The following is a 13,948-nucleotide window of genomic DNA, read 5'->3' as shown; positions in this document are numbered from 1 at the left end:
TCAAATGCGGTTTACTCTTGTCTTGAAGCTCCCTGGAAATAGCACGATTTGTCTGCAGAAAAGAAGTTTAAGATGGTTGAGCCACATCAGATGGTGCTGAGTCACACAGTAGCTATGCTTGAGTTTGTGGCCTTCAGATTTGGATATTTGAAGGTGGAAACTGTATCGAGGAGCAGTGATGGTAGCAAACTTGTGAGGAGTCAAAGATGCCCAGCTCCTCCACCCTACAACTACACTTTCTCGCAGAAATTATTGGAGATAGTAGAAAGAAGTGTAAACGAGATGAACTTCCTTCCTTGTCAAAGTGTACTGAGGCCAGATGTAGTCCCAGAATGGCAAATATTATCCATCTGAGATCAGTTACCTCAGCAAAGATCTGCTTGCATCAGTCCATCAGTTCTCTATAACACAATTTACCAAATGATTCCCGGCTATCCATATATCAAGTTGAAATACATAAGACATGTTCATATAGCAATCTGTTTACAATAATTAATGTTTGAATACTAATGTTTCATTTTAGGGTTTATCTTCTGTTCCATTTCCCATTTTGATTTCTTCTCCCTCTGCACTTTTTTCTTGTCAACTTTCTTCATTCCTGAGGGTGTTGTTTCCTGCTGAAAATGGCTCCACAATACCAGCTGTCATTCAGTACTCCGCCCATGTGGCCATTATTCAAGTGTGAGCTTTTAGAGACTGCTTGGTGGTAGAATATTTGACTACTGTGGATATGACAGCCAAGTCCAATCTGTCCTCAGTTAGGTCTCCATACATACACTCTTCCTGCAGGGATCACAATAGCAATCTGCAGCAAAGCTTCTAGACAACCTTTCTTTCCTCTTAAGCATGACCCTTTCAAGAACAATGGGGACAATTTCATTTCCCAAATATTTCCCCATCTGAGGATCAGCAAACAGAAAGATAACTTCCAGCAAGGATAGTGGCATTAATGCAAATAGTTTCTTCAGAGATCAAAAAAAGAAAGGTGATCCAAAGAATGGTCAAAGAGGATGGTTTTAAGGCAATTGTTTCAAGATAGAAGGGGGCGGTGAAGAGGCTGTAGTACTTTAGACAGGAATTTCAAAGTGTGGCACCTTAGCATGGTACCCAGTGGTGGGCTGAAGGAAGAAAGATTCACAAAAGGCCACAGTTGAAAGAATAGAGTTTGTCCAGGTAAAATATTGTGGATGCTTGAAATCTCAATAAAAACAAAAAATGCTGGAAATATTCAGCAGGTCAGGCAGCACCTGCGGAAAGAAAACAGAGTTAATGTTTCAGGTCGTGATGATGTGTTCTCGACCTGAAACAGAAACTCGATTTTGCTCCACAGGTGCTGCCTAACCTGCTGAGTATTTCCAGCATTTTTTGTTTTTATTTCAGAGTTTGTCAGGAGATGGGGAGGGAGGATCTGACGGTTGTAGAGCTAGGGAAGGTGAGAGAGAGAGAGAGACGAAGGGGAAGGGTGATGAAGGGATATAAACACAGAGATTTTTGGTGGTGTTGAGGACCAGGCACATCAGGAACATTGCCCACCTCATCCCTAGTCAACCTATCTGTGGCTGAAACTCTCATCCAGACTGGATTATTCCAATGCTTTCCTGGACAGCCTCCACATCCTATAAACTTCAGCGCATCCAAAACTCTGCTGTCCATAACCTAACCTGAGTAAAGTACTTTACATCTACCACATGGCAGCAAGAACAACAGAGGGTGGTGTGGTCAACCATATCATAGACTGTAGAGAAGGTGGGGATAATGCAGCCTGGAGGATATGATCTGTGACGTTGGTTTGGGTTGTTTTGGTGCAAGGCAAGGGACAAAAATCTAATTGATGAGAGTCAAATGTGGAGTTGCTGGAAACATGGAACTAAATTTGGGGCATGTTGTTCACAGACTCTGCTGGAAAGTGAGGTTAGATAGGGGTTGCACTTTGTCAGTTTGCATAGCTGGAAGCATCAAGGCTGGATAATGAGGACAGTGGATGATGACTGGTGTTTGGAAAGAAAGAGAGAGCGGAGCAGGGGAAAGGGCTGTTTAGATGAGGGGGTGTTGGATAGTCTGGAGGGAATGGAGTCAAGGGCACAGGAGATGAACCTCATGGACAAGATAAACTCAGACAGGGCATGTGGGAAACAAGGAGGAAAATTAGGGAGTGGAGGGAGTTCATGGCTAAGTGCCATGATATGAGGGAGGAGGAAAATCGAGGAAAGCAACAAATGCAGGTAAACATATAGTGTCAATTCTCGTGACAGATGAAACCTCTGCTCTTCTTGTTAGCTGCACACACCCTACACAACTACACAACTGCACTTCAGAGGGTTCCCACGCTGCTAAAAGTCGAGAATGTCACAACTTACTCAGTCCCATGGAAAATAAAGGAGACTGACCCTTTTGATATTTAACCAAAAATAAGTGGGCACCAGTATTCTAATTTAAGAGAGGGTTATTTCGAGGAGTTGGTGTCGATAAATACCATCCAATTGGAGGGGGGAAATCAGCCCGATTTCGTAACCCGATGACATCACGTGGTGAGAACCTCTTTAATTCCAGTGAAGTGAGCCACCAAGTGTAAATGTAGTTGCATTTTTGGGTATTTGTTAACGTCACTGATAGCTAGACCGGTATTCTTTCTTTCTTTCTAACAACCCACGATTTCTCAATTTAACTAAAGCAACCTTAACCTAACGCAAAATGCTTTGATAGCCATATTTGGCAAGCTTTCGCTCTGACATGAATCCCAGCAAATGTTGATTATGAATTCCAAACAATTATAAGCGGTAAAAAAATCGTCCACGTAAACGCCACATTTTGAAGCATTTGTGTCTCTTTAAGGCACATAGCTGTTTAGTCGATCAAAGCGCTGCTGCTCAGTGTGCACTGGGTGTTATATTGTTTATAGAGAAGGGGATTTCCAGAGGCAGAGGAAGTGATATTGACATAAGGGGCTTTCCAGCCAGAAGAGTCAGTCATTGCAGTGAATGGATCCGCGCTAGCACCAGCGGCAGAAAAAAATGGGGAATTTTAACATTGTGCAATCGGTCTTTTTCAGTACAAGGCGTTCAAAATGGCAGCAATGAATCAGAGGTGCTTTTCGACTACATTCTTACCAGAAGACGCCGTTTTCCGGTTGGCTACTCCGCGAAACTGACACGTTTGGGTCCGGGACTGAAGGATAGAGAGACCGAGAGAAAGAGAGAGAGCGAGTGCGAGGGGGAAAGAACCATAGGAAAGGCAAGGGGCCGACCGGGACTCCACGTTCGGATGAAGAGCAGCATTTGGGGTTAGTACCAGCTCCTGCTCAGCAAACAGGTGGCGGGGCGGAGATGGGGGGAGAAGTGGGGCTTAAAACATTGCAGGATCCACACTGTGGCTGCCGGCTGGAAGAGGCGGAACATTCCTTGCTAGGCTCAGTCCGGCATTTGTGTTGGGAGACTGCTGGGTACTGTAGTCTCGGGGGGTGGACTCACTGGCTCCTTACATGAAATTAAAAAAAAACATACATTTACTGAAAGCTGTGTGTCCTCTTCGCAGACTTTGGTTTAAACCATGGCCAGGCTCTGCCCGTACATTTCTCCAATATAGTATCTCCATCATTACCTGTGATATTTGAAGCCTCAACTGCGATCTGATTTTTACATAATGTATATAATGAACGGAGTGGCCTTTTAACGATCAGACATACAAACTACACAGGAGTTCTGTTAAATTGCAATTTATTTAAATTGCAATGTAGGTGATGTAAGTGTATATATTTTAAATATATGTGTAAATGTTCCATATTGACTTCATGGCGAGACTAACTCAACTTTAATTGTTTGTAGTAGTAGTTAAACAGGGAAATGAGGGGAACATTTAAGTGCTATGGATGGAGAATGTTCCTGGCTTTTGTTGTTGCTCTGTCTGCCTCTGTCGCTTCTGCAGGGTGACTGAGTGGACTCGATAGTGAGTAGTTCTTACTGCTCATTGGATATGTGTCTATGTCAAATGCTTTTTCTTCTGTCTTCAGAACCTTTGAGACCCCAGTCAGCGAATGAGATTGTGCATAAGATCCTTTGCTTTTGTTGGAAGAGGTCACTGATTATCAAGCCTGTGAGGCTCAAATGAGCATCCCTTTTTAGCAGAGTTAGTAGCTGGACCTTGATGGTGAATAAATTGAGGAATCAGCCACCAAGTTCACTCAGGACCCAGTTCATTCTTAAAACAATTTGCTGACTCTGCCATGGAAGTTGGCAGAATTTACTGCTTTTTGCTTGCAAATTTCAAAACTGGGTGAACTGAGCATTTAGTGTTTGTATCCTGTGTGCACAGGTGCAGTAAGACCCTGGGTGAAAAATAAAATGGCCATAATTCTCTAGGTTATGTAAAAATATTTACAGTCAAAGTAACTTGCACTCTCTCTGAGGCAAAGAGAAAAGTGTTATGATCTATCCTTCTTCCTTCACCCACCCCCACACCTGACACCCCTTCGGACAGTTACATTTTGCTGTTGCTCTCGCTTGTTTCCCAAATATATTTAGGATGTGGGCGGCAGCCCACTTTACCCACTGCCATGGTGTATCTGCAAAAATGAAAATGCTGGAAGGTTTCAACAGGCCGCTCAGCTTCTGTAATGAGAATGGAGGAATGACGGTTTTGGCATCCATTAACTCTTATGTTTCTCCACCCACCCCCACCTCCTCAATAGACACTACCTGACATGCTATGGGATTCCAGCACTTTACCTTTTATTTTGGGTTTTTATACAGGCTTGGTGCTGAAGTGTTTGAAGTATGTGGAAAATCTAGGAAATGTTGTTGGCCGTTCATTGATTTAGTGGGGTTGAGGGTTATTGCAGCTTTGCTTCCGGACCTAATGTTATCTATCAATCTGGGTTTGCAGATAATACCTGAGATACAGATCATGGAGCAAATGTTTGAGCACCGGTAATATCAATAAAAATTCTTAATGGATGTTGAGCTGTCGGGTTTTCTTCAAAATGGGACTGAATTTTCTTCCTTACCATTACTGTGTTAAATAAAACATGGAAAGGCTATGGATTATGGGTTGCAAAGGCATCTGCAAACTCAATTGAGAAAAATCTTCCCAGTACCTTGCCCTCTCTAAGGTGTCACATTGCGTTCGGTGCATTGCTGTAGTTTATGTGTGTTGAAGAGGACACCTGCCGAAAGATCCCAGCGAAGTGCCTGGGCCACCCTGTGGAATGATGGGGCTGCTGATTGCTTAGGATTTTAGTAGGGGATGACATTCAGTTTTCCAGTTAATAGTTGGCTATTGATGTACTCCATCTCAAGCAGAGAAAATTTGAACTTGACAGTCTTGGTCAGCACTGATAGACCCAGAGGTTAATACTGGCATTGGGGTCCATGTGCACAGTTCACTTTGCCTGTTCCTGTAGGTGGAGAATGTAGATTCAAGAAACAAAGGCTAAAAGATTTGCAAAGGTCAAAAAACTCGATGATGTAAGTTTACAAATTTTGGGGAGTAAGTAATAAAAGTAAGTTTCATGTTATTAAATGTTATTTTTTGTCAGTTTCATATTCCCCTTCCCCCCCATTCCTAACTGTGGTGACTTGACTCCAGGTGCAGTTCCAACAGTTCTCTGCAATAATACTGCCCAAAATGCCTTTTAGGAGAATCATAACACTAAATTGCAGCAAAGATCTGATTCCCAGATGGTGCATTTAGTAATGGAAGCTGACACTACCCTGGTTTCTTTGGCCCCTAATTTTATTTCTGTGATTGGCAGGAAAGGGACAGAGAGGCTAAGTAGAGGTCAGTACTTATTCTTTATGTTTGAACCTAGTAAGTGCCATTAGGTTATTTGACTCTGATACTCTTTAGATCTTCACCCTGTGTTCACCAAGTATTCACACACAAGTTTAGAACATAGGGTCACTGAGTCATGATTAAGATTATAAACTTTTTTTTGTCTTCTTAAGCCTGGGGACACTGATGCTGAAATGCAACATCCCACCACTGTCTTGCTGCGATAAACTAACTCAGCATAAAGAAGTGTTGAACTTGGGACCTTTTCCCTCCTAATCTTTGGGCTCTATTCTTGTAAAGAAAGAAAACAATATTTATTTAATGCCTTTGACAGCCATGGGACATCCCAACCTGCTTTCTGGCTAATGAAGTACTTCTCCTGAAGTGTAGTTACTGTTGTAATGTAGGGCAACTCAGGAGGCAATTTACAATCAACATGGTCCCATATAATAACCAGATGATCTGGTTGGTGAATGTGATTGAAGGATAAATATTGGCCAATCTTTCAGAGAGAATTTCTTAGCCCTTTGCCAAATAGTGTTATGGGACCTTTTATACCTGAGAAGGCAGACAGCTGCAGTTTACATCTCATCCAGAAATTAGCACCTCCAACAGAGCTGTTTTTCCTCAGTATTGTACTGAACTAACAGTCCAGAAAAGGACTCCAGGCTCTGGAATAGGACTTGAACTCATGATTTCCTGACTCAGATGAGAGTGCCCCGATTGTAATTGGCAAGAAAGGAGGAGGATAAGTAGAGGTCAGCAATAGGTGGAAAACTTTATCATTGAAAAATCTTCAGTAACCAACATTGAAGGCATCTTTAAACCATGCTGCTTTAACACAATTTATTGTAGTAATTTTGTGGCAGAATTGAAAAAAAGTTGTTCCAAACCTCAGAGTGTGCCCACTTGATGGACCTTTCCTGTGGTCAGTGTCATATGTGATCTCACTTTCACATGTATTGTATAAACGTATACACTATTTGTGAATCTGTACCTTCTGAGCAGTGCATTCCAGGAAATGTCCAAGTTCATTCCTGCACCTGTGATGAATTATCTGAGCTCAGTTGCGATAATGGCAGAAGCATTATAATCTGCTTTGGCTACAGAGTTTTGGTGGGGGGGTGAAGAAAAAAATCATTACTTGATGACCTCTGGTAAAGTTTGTGTGGATTTTGGGCAAGATCAGGCTGTCATGCCTTTCACATTAGTAAAGCCTTCAAGAGGCTTACTGATCAAAAATTACTATTTGACACCTTTTCAGCATCTCAGTTAAATGCCTGTGGAACAATGATCTGGTGAATCACCGCCTTCAGGAGAGAACATTGGAAGGAAGCAAATTAAATTGGGAATATCTCGTTTTAGAAACGTTTCTGTAGATATTCAGATTTAATTGTAAAAATCTGAGAGCCTTCAGATGTGTAATTTACCGTTTTATCATTGGTTTCCATTTCCCCCTCTTTCCATGGTCTTTGGTTTTCTGTTTTTCTTTCAGTAATGTCAAAGATTCATTGGAAAACATTTGAAGAGCAAAACTAGTTTCTGTTGTGGTGTGCAGTATTGTCATATTGTGACAGACTGTGTAATCCTTTGATGGGACATTTAAAAAGGTCACTCCACCCATCATGCCCTATTAGGACAGATTTCTGTAAGAAACTCAGGTCATGGAACCTTCTGAAATGGCTAAGGTGTTTTTTCAAAAGTAGTTTGGGGAAGATTCTTGTTTTAAATCCTTACTGAAGTGCAGATGGCATAAGAAATGGGAGACTTTTTAAATTGGTTGAACTCTGAATGGCATAGTGGTAAATTGATACAAGGTACTTTTTAAAAAAAAATAGGGAAAAGGGAGAGCAACTTAATTTCATGGGAAGTATATAAGCAACCTATAATTGTTTTTGCTAATTGTTTTTCACTGCAGTGCTGGTAGAAGGCACTTTTTGGATTGGAACATAGTAAATTGTAGTTTCTGGAATTTTTTTTTTCTAGATTGATATCAAGGTATATAGGGACTATTAGTGGATCTAAAATGTATAAATAGGCTGCTCTGAAAAGTTTTGAATGCAGATTTGTGCAGGCCAGCAGAACTCTGGCTAGACTGCGCTGTGGTCATATTTAGCAGGAGGGTATTACCCAGGAAGTCACAGTCCCAATGATTGACCATTTTATTTTTGAAAGAAAATGCACCTGAATTGATATTAATATCTGAAATGTACACTGAAGGCGAATGCAGAATCAAATGTAGATGTTTGTGTACAGTGCCATAAGTATTTGCAGAGTGATCATATTTTTAGTTTCAAGGCCTCCAAACAGGATTGGGAAAGGGGAACAGGTATTGTGACCCAGCCTCTGGAACTTTATTTTATCCATCATTCCAATTCACTCAGATCGAAAGATTCTAACACCGTGTTGGTAACGGATAATGGCTCAGGTTAGTATATACCTGGTCATAGAGACCAGGAAGATTCCTAGGTTTCATTACAATTAGTGCAGAATTCACTGATCTCAGCTGTGGTATCTGGGGATGCTGCAGCTGGCCTGAGGAGCTGGTAGGGGTTTGGGAGTTGGTAGGAGTTTGGGGGTTGGGGTTCGGAAACAGACAGAGTTCCCAATCTTCTTCACTAGCCAGTAATCCTTGCTGGGAAATGTGTGAAGACAGAATTTGGCCCAGCTGTGATGTTCATGATAAAATAGCATGATGATGCCTGCTGATCGGGTTCATAGATGAAGAATAGATTTTTTGCTATTCATTCAGGAATGTGGGCATCGCTGGCTAGGCCAGCATTTATTGCCCATCCCTAGTTGCTCTTGAGAAGGAGGTGATGAACGCCTTCTTGAACTGCTGCAGTCCATGTGGTGTAGGTACATCCACAGTGCTGTTGGGGGGTTGGGGGAGTTCCAGGATTTTGACCCAACGACAGTGAAGGAATGGCAACATATTTCCAAGTCAAGATGGTGAGTGACTTGAAGGGGAACTTCCAGGTTGGGGTGTTCCCATCTATCGGCTACCCTTGTCCTTCTAGATGGTAGTGGTCGTGGGCTTGGAAGGTGGAGGTAACAGGAACTGTCTACATCTGTGAGTTGTCAGTCCTGACCTTCTGGTGGAAAGGGAAAATATTTTTAAAGGAGAAAAATGAAAACTATTTCACTCAACTCTGGGATATTATTGCTTTAGGACTTGTTACAGCCTTTCTATAAAATGGTATTATGTCACTAATCCTGCATTTGATATACTGGTGCTGACCCTGTCATTGAATTAAATTTATATTGTGACATTTTGCAGATAATTGTAGCCAGTGAGATCATTTTAAGTAATGCATCAAGTTCTGGAATTGCGGAAAAATAATCTCCCTGAATCTGAAACTACTGCTTTTGATTATTTTCTCCTTTTCTTCTCATTGCTACTTCCTTCAGTAGAAGAGTCACTTTGCCTCCCTGCCATTGCTCTTCTCTTCTTGGGAATGGATAAGCGGTTGCCCTGTCAAAAGTGACTAAAATGGGTTCTGTACAGCAGTTTTACTCCAAACTGTCTCAGTTGTTATAGATAGCATTTAAGTGATGTTTGACAGTACTCTGTATTGACACCGACATCCTAGCACTGGTAAGATACTGGTACCTTAGAGGTAGCACTTCATGGGATGATGCAGAATTCTCGAAAGGAGGAGAGTGCTATTTTGGGGTGGTTTGTCCAGGAGCCTTTGACCTGTTGCTGGCAATATAGAAACTACTGCTGGCGTCGGCAGTCAGGCTTTCTGTCAGGAGCCAGCAATGCAATTTTCTGCAGAAATCAGAAATTTCTTGTTAAGATTTGTGACTTTCAAACAATTATGGATGTACCAGGCTGTGGAACATCCCCCACAGTGTAAATGGGATAAATTCCAAAACACTGGGGACTACAGCACATTGCAGATCAGCTTTATTTTTAATGTTCCTTTTGTTCTGAAGAAGAGTCATATTGGACTCAGTGTTAATGCTGCCAGCCCTGTTGGGTTTTTCAGCACTTTCTGTTTTTATTTCAGATATCCAGCATTTGCAGTATTTTGATTTATTTATTTTTGCTGTGTTTGGTACCATTCCAACTCCTTTGCATACTTAAAACTGGCTTGAAGTAATGTTTACATCATAATTCAGTCTTTTCTAACATTATGGAATAGAGAGCAGTTTTTATTAAATGCCATTTTCATAACCCTGACTGCAATTGGTGTTATTTCACTACAGCTTTAATGATGGTTACAGTGAGCACCAGTAGAGCTCTTTGCATTAAGGTGCTATTTTTGTTTATTGAATGGGAAAATAATAGTGAAAGAGCAAAACTAGTGACCACACAAGAAAGCCCATGCAATTATAGCACCATATAACTTGTGTGTGCTGCGAACATGATAAAATGTCCAAAGAGGCTTGACAGTTTTCAAGTCCAGACTCTTGCAGCAATAGAAAAAGAATTATGGGAAATTGATTGACCATTTGGTTGAATAGGTAAATATTAAGGTGGGAGAGGAAAAGCAAGGATGGATTTAGGGCGAGTTCTATATTGTGGAAGCGAGACGAGAGGTGTTGCCATGAATGGGAATGATAGTTGAATGAAGCTTTATGAGGTAGCATCTGAGTGGAAAAATTCTGGATTTGTTGGCGTTCAAGAGGTGGACAGGGAAAGCATGGGGAATGCTGAACCTTGAGGTGTCTTACAGACAAAAAGCAGCGTAACCTTGATGTAGGGACAGTAATATTTTGGAAGTAGGTGGTCCTGATGATGAACTAATGTGAGGTTTGAAACTCTCCTCAGTGTCTAACAAAGGGGCATCGAGTTTGTGAAGGTAGCAAGAAGAGAGATGGGATCAGGTCAAAACAGGATGGCATTGCAGAGAGGTAAAGAAAGAATAGGCAAATGAGACTAGTAAAAACCAGCTTGTTACATTTATAAAGTTGGAATTTTAACTTTATATTCAATTCTATGTAAAGTGCCAAAATCTGTTTTCATGTGATAACCTTTATGCCCAAACAATCTCTGAATCTTAATTAACTGTTTCAACCAATGTTTTTTTTTGCACATGCCAGACTCTCTTTGAATAAAATTCTATTGCATACAAATCTCTCAGAACAGTATGTATGCTCAGGTGAGTAGGTTTGTGTCAATGCATTGTAGTGGTATTGGGGAAAGGGCTGAAGAACTTCCGTTGTGTTATTCCACATGAGTTTGTGAGATATTATACTGGTGAAAGGGAGGGAAATTGAAATAAGGGATGTTAATCAACATGACACTCTGAACACCTGGTGGCTGGACTTAAAAATTCCCATTAGCTGAAGTCGGTGAACAGCTTGCGTGTCTGCAATTTCACTTGAGGAAGCATGTGGAGGCACAGAGGATTTGAGAACTGTGAACCTGCTTCCAAAAAGAGTGAGAGAACAGTTGTATTACTGTCCATGTCTAATATGGCAGAACACTTGCTGAAGGATCTCTCTTTGCAGTTCTTCACCTGTCACCAAGAATAAGTGAAATTAATATTGACCACAAACTGCAGGGAATTAAGCTGACGTGCATACTGTACCACGACCCAGTGGTATTTCTGCTTGTGGAACTAAGCATGAGCCTGGCAAATGATGCTGAACATGAACCATTTTGTAAAAAGTGTGTCTAGCATGCGGGGCCAGAGAATTGAACCAACAAAAATAGTATGGGAATTGCCCAATGTCAACTGAGGACAGGAGTAAAAAGGGATAAAGGACATACTGTACACTATCTTGTTTATAGATGTGACTTCACTTCTGCATAGTTCACATGATTCTGGTTTAGGGGAACCACTCTTTTGCTAACTGAAAGCAGTTTTTTAAAAAAAATGGTGTGGTGTTCACCTTTTGCTATTCCAATATAGAAGTGCGTGCAGAATCTGCAAGATCCTGGGGCATTTCCTCCTCTTGTGTTTTTGGAAAAGGATAGATCAGGATATGTTCCACAACTTCTGATTATATGAAAGTTGGACCACACGAAGAAGAAAATAATTTAACCATACGTTTTTTATTATTTGTGTTATTTATACAAAGTTTTAGGGGAGCAATTCACAAGTATCTTTTGAATTCATGGGTGCTGGAGGTCTTTAGAATCTCACCATTTAAGTGTTGACGTTTCGAGTCCTCATGACCCTTCAACAGAACATCAGTTCTGTTGAAGGGTCATGAGGACTTGAAACGTCAACTCTTTTCTTCTCCGCCGATGCTGCTGGACCTGCTGAGTTTTTCCAGGTAATTCTGTTTTTGTTTTGGATTTCCAGCATCCGCAGTTTTTTTTGTTTTTGTCACCACTTAAGTGTTTGGAATGATTCACTAATTCTTTAGATCGGAACATTCACGAATGCAAGTGATTCTTTTAAAATTCTAAGTGTTAAGCCAATGCTTCTTGATTTAAGATTTGAATTGCGAGTTGTATAGTTTTATAGAGCCACTTAACTTCAATTACTTTATGTGATGCAAGCCTGTATTGACACACAATTTCGAGCAGAAAAGTTGCTGTGTGGCTTTATAATAATGCTTAATTAAAGAAGTAAGATTTGCATGATCTTCTGTATTGGTTCATTTTTTAAAAGTGACTATTTTGTTTAGTTTTCAGTGTCTTTAGTGGTGTGTACTTACCTAAATGCTGTGGGCAGCAGCAGTGAAGGAGCTGGCACCAGTACAGGTACAATGGCTGAACGATATTCTACTATAATAACGTTTCCAGGAGGGGTATTCTAAAACAGTAACTAAGGTGGATCTTTTTAGCTCAAGTACAACTTCAGCATTGGAACCTGGCTTCAAGATTTATGTTGAGTGCTAAACATCCTTGAACACTTGTCCGCACTGTATGTAGGCATCGCAGGATTGAAGAGTTTGTGCAAAGTTTATGAAAAGGAGGCAATGTAGTTGACTCATCCTCTGGAATAATATCCTCACGGCAAGTACATCAAAATAATTTACTCTCGATAAGGAGAAGGGTCAAAATTGCACTTGGAAGTGAGCCGGATAACATGATGGCTACTTCATGATATCACCTCAGGTAGTATTTCACACTACCTCACCAGCTCTTGTTATATCTACCCTGTCTGTGTTCGTAGCTTGTTAAAGATTCCGGAGTAAGAGCTTGATACTTGAAGGGAGAAGAGAGTACAGGAAGCAATTTGATTATGGCTTTCCTCTGTCAGGATCTGGTATGTGACTGGGAAAACAATAGATTTGAGTTTTGTGAAATACTCAGCAGATTGGCTCAATGAAGTTATAACTTGATTTAGTTCACTCGCAATGTCATTATTTAATGATGTAGCTTTTTTGAACCGTCATAAACAAATAAGGTTTGGATCTTTTAAGACCATAAAAATAGAAGCAAGAGTGGACCATACAGTCCCTCAAATTTACACCACCATTCAATAATGTCATGTTCGATCTTGGACCTCTTCCAATTTCCTGCCCAATCTCCATCCCCTTTATTTTGTGTAAGTTCCGGTAACATTCTAGAATATTGCAACTGTAAAAGCTTATGATGTCTATTGATAGCAAAGTGATAATAATAAAAACTTAAGGCATAATACTCGGACATCTCTTCTTTGCAGTTCTTGTATTATTGAGGTTAATTAAGTACTTCAATTCAACGCAAATGACTGTTATGTGAGATCCATAGCCTACCTCCAACAGATGATTCAGTTGGAGGGCAGTGTATGGTTTGTATGCTCATGGAAGAGAATTTGAAGATTAAAGTATTTGTTCAATAGCTAGCTCTCACTTCGGATTTGAATCTTGTTTTATCCAAGTTATTCGTATAATCATTCAGACCAGTGTTGTCCTATGAGCTGTCAAGTTTGTTGCGCTTGGTTCATTGTTTCATGTTGTCTAGTTTGGCAGGGGATAAGGTCTCATCATTCATTGTATCTGGATTTCATTCATCTCCTCGAGGTCATGATGCTGAGGTCTTATCTACCATCTGAAATCTTTTGTTGAAAGGAAATATAACTTTGTGCACAATGCTTAAGGTTTTCTTTTTAAATTGAACATAATATTTAAATAATTTTAGACAACTATTTACTTTCTGTTGGAATAAAGCCCCCATTACATTCCTCACTACACTGAGGTTAGCAAATTGGGTAAAGAAATGCTTGGTCTTATGTTACCTCCTGGTGAACCGCCAGGAAAAGTTAATGCACGTTCTGTCTGCAATCTTGTA

General features: G+C 40.6%; 1 protein-coding gene across 3 annotated transcripts in view; it reads left to right on the top strand.

Moving 5' to 3' along the window:
* Positions 1–3,148: 3,148 nt before the first annotated feature.
* traf3 (TNF receptor-associated factor 3) overlaps positions 3,149–13,948 on the top strand; it is a 66,033-nt gene continuing 55,233 nt past the window's right edge. For 2 of the 3 annotated variants that reach the window (XM_041214774.1, XM_041214770.1), the window contains exon 1: positions 3,149–3,280. The gene's annotated coding sequence lies outside the window, so the exon portion shown is untranslated. Of the gene's footprint in view, positions 3,281–12,357; positions 12,434–13,948 lie in introns of all 3 variants that reach the window. The other variant, XM_041214771.1, reaches the window with a different exon arrangement.

The sequence above is a fragment of the Carcharodon carcharias genome, chromosome 20, assembly GCF_017639515.1.
Source record: "Carcharodon carcharias isolate sCarCar2 chromosome 20, sCarCar2.pri, whole genome shotgun sequence".
Classification (NCBI taxonomy): Eukaryota; Metazoa; Chordata; class Chondrichthyes; order Lamniformes; family Lamnidae; genus Carcharodon; species Carcharodon carcharias.
Note: the sequence above shows the minus strand (reverse complement) of the source record. Positions and strands in the feature narration are given on the sequence as shown.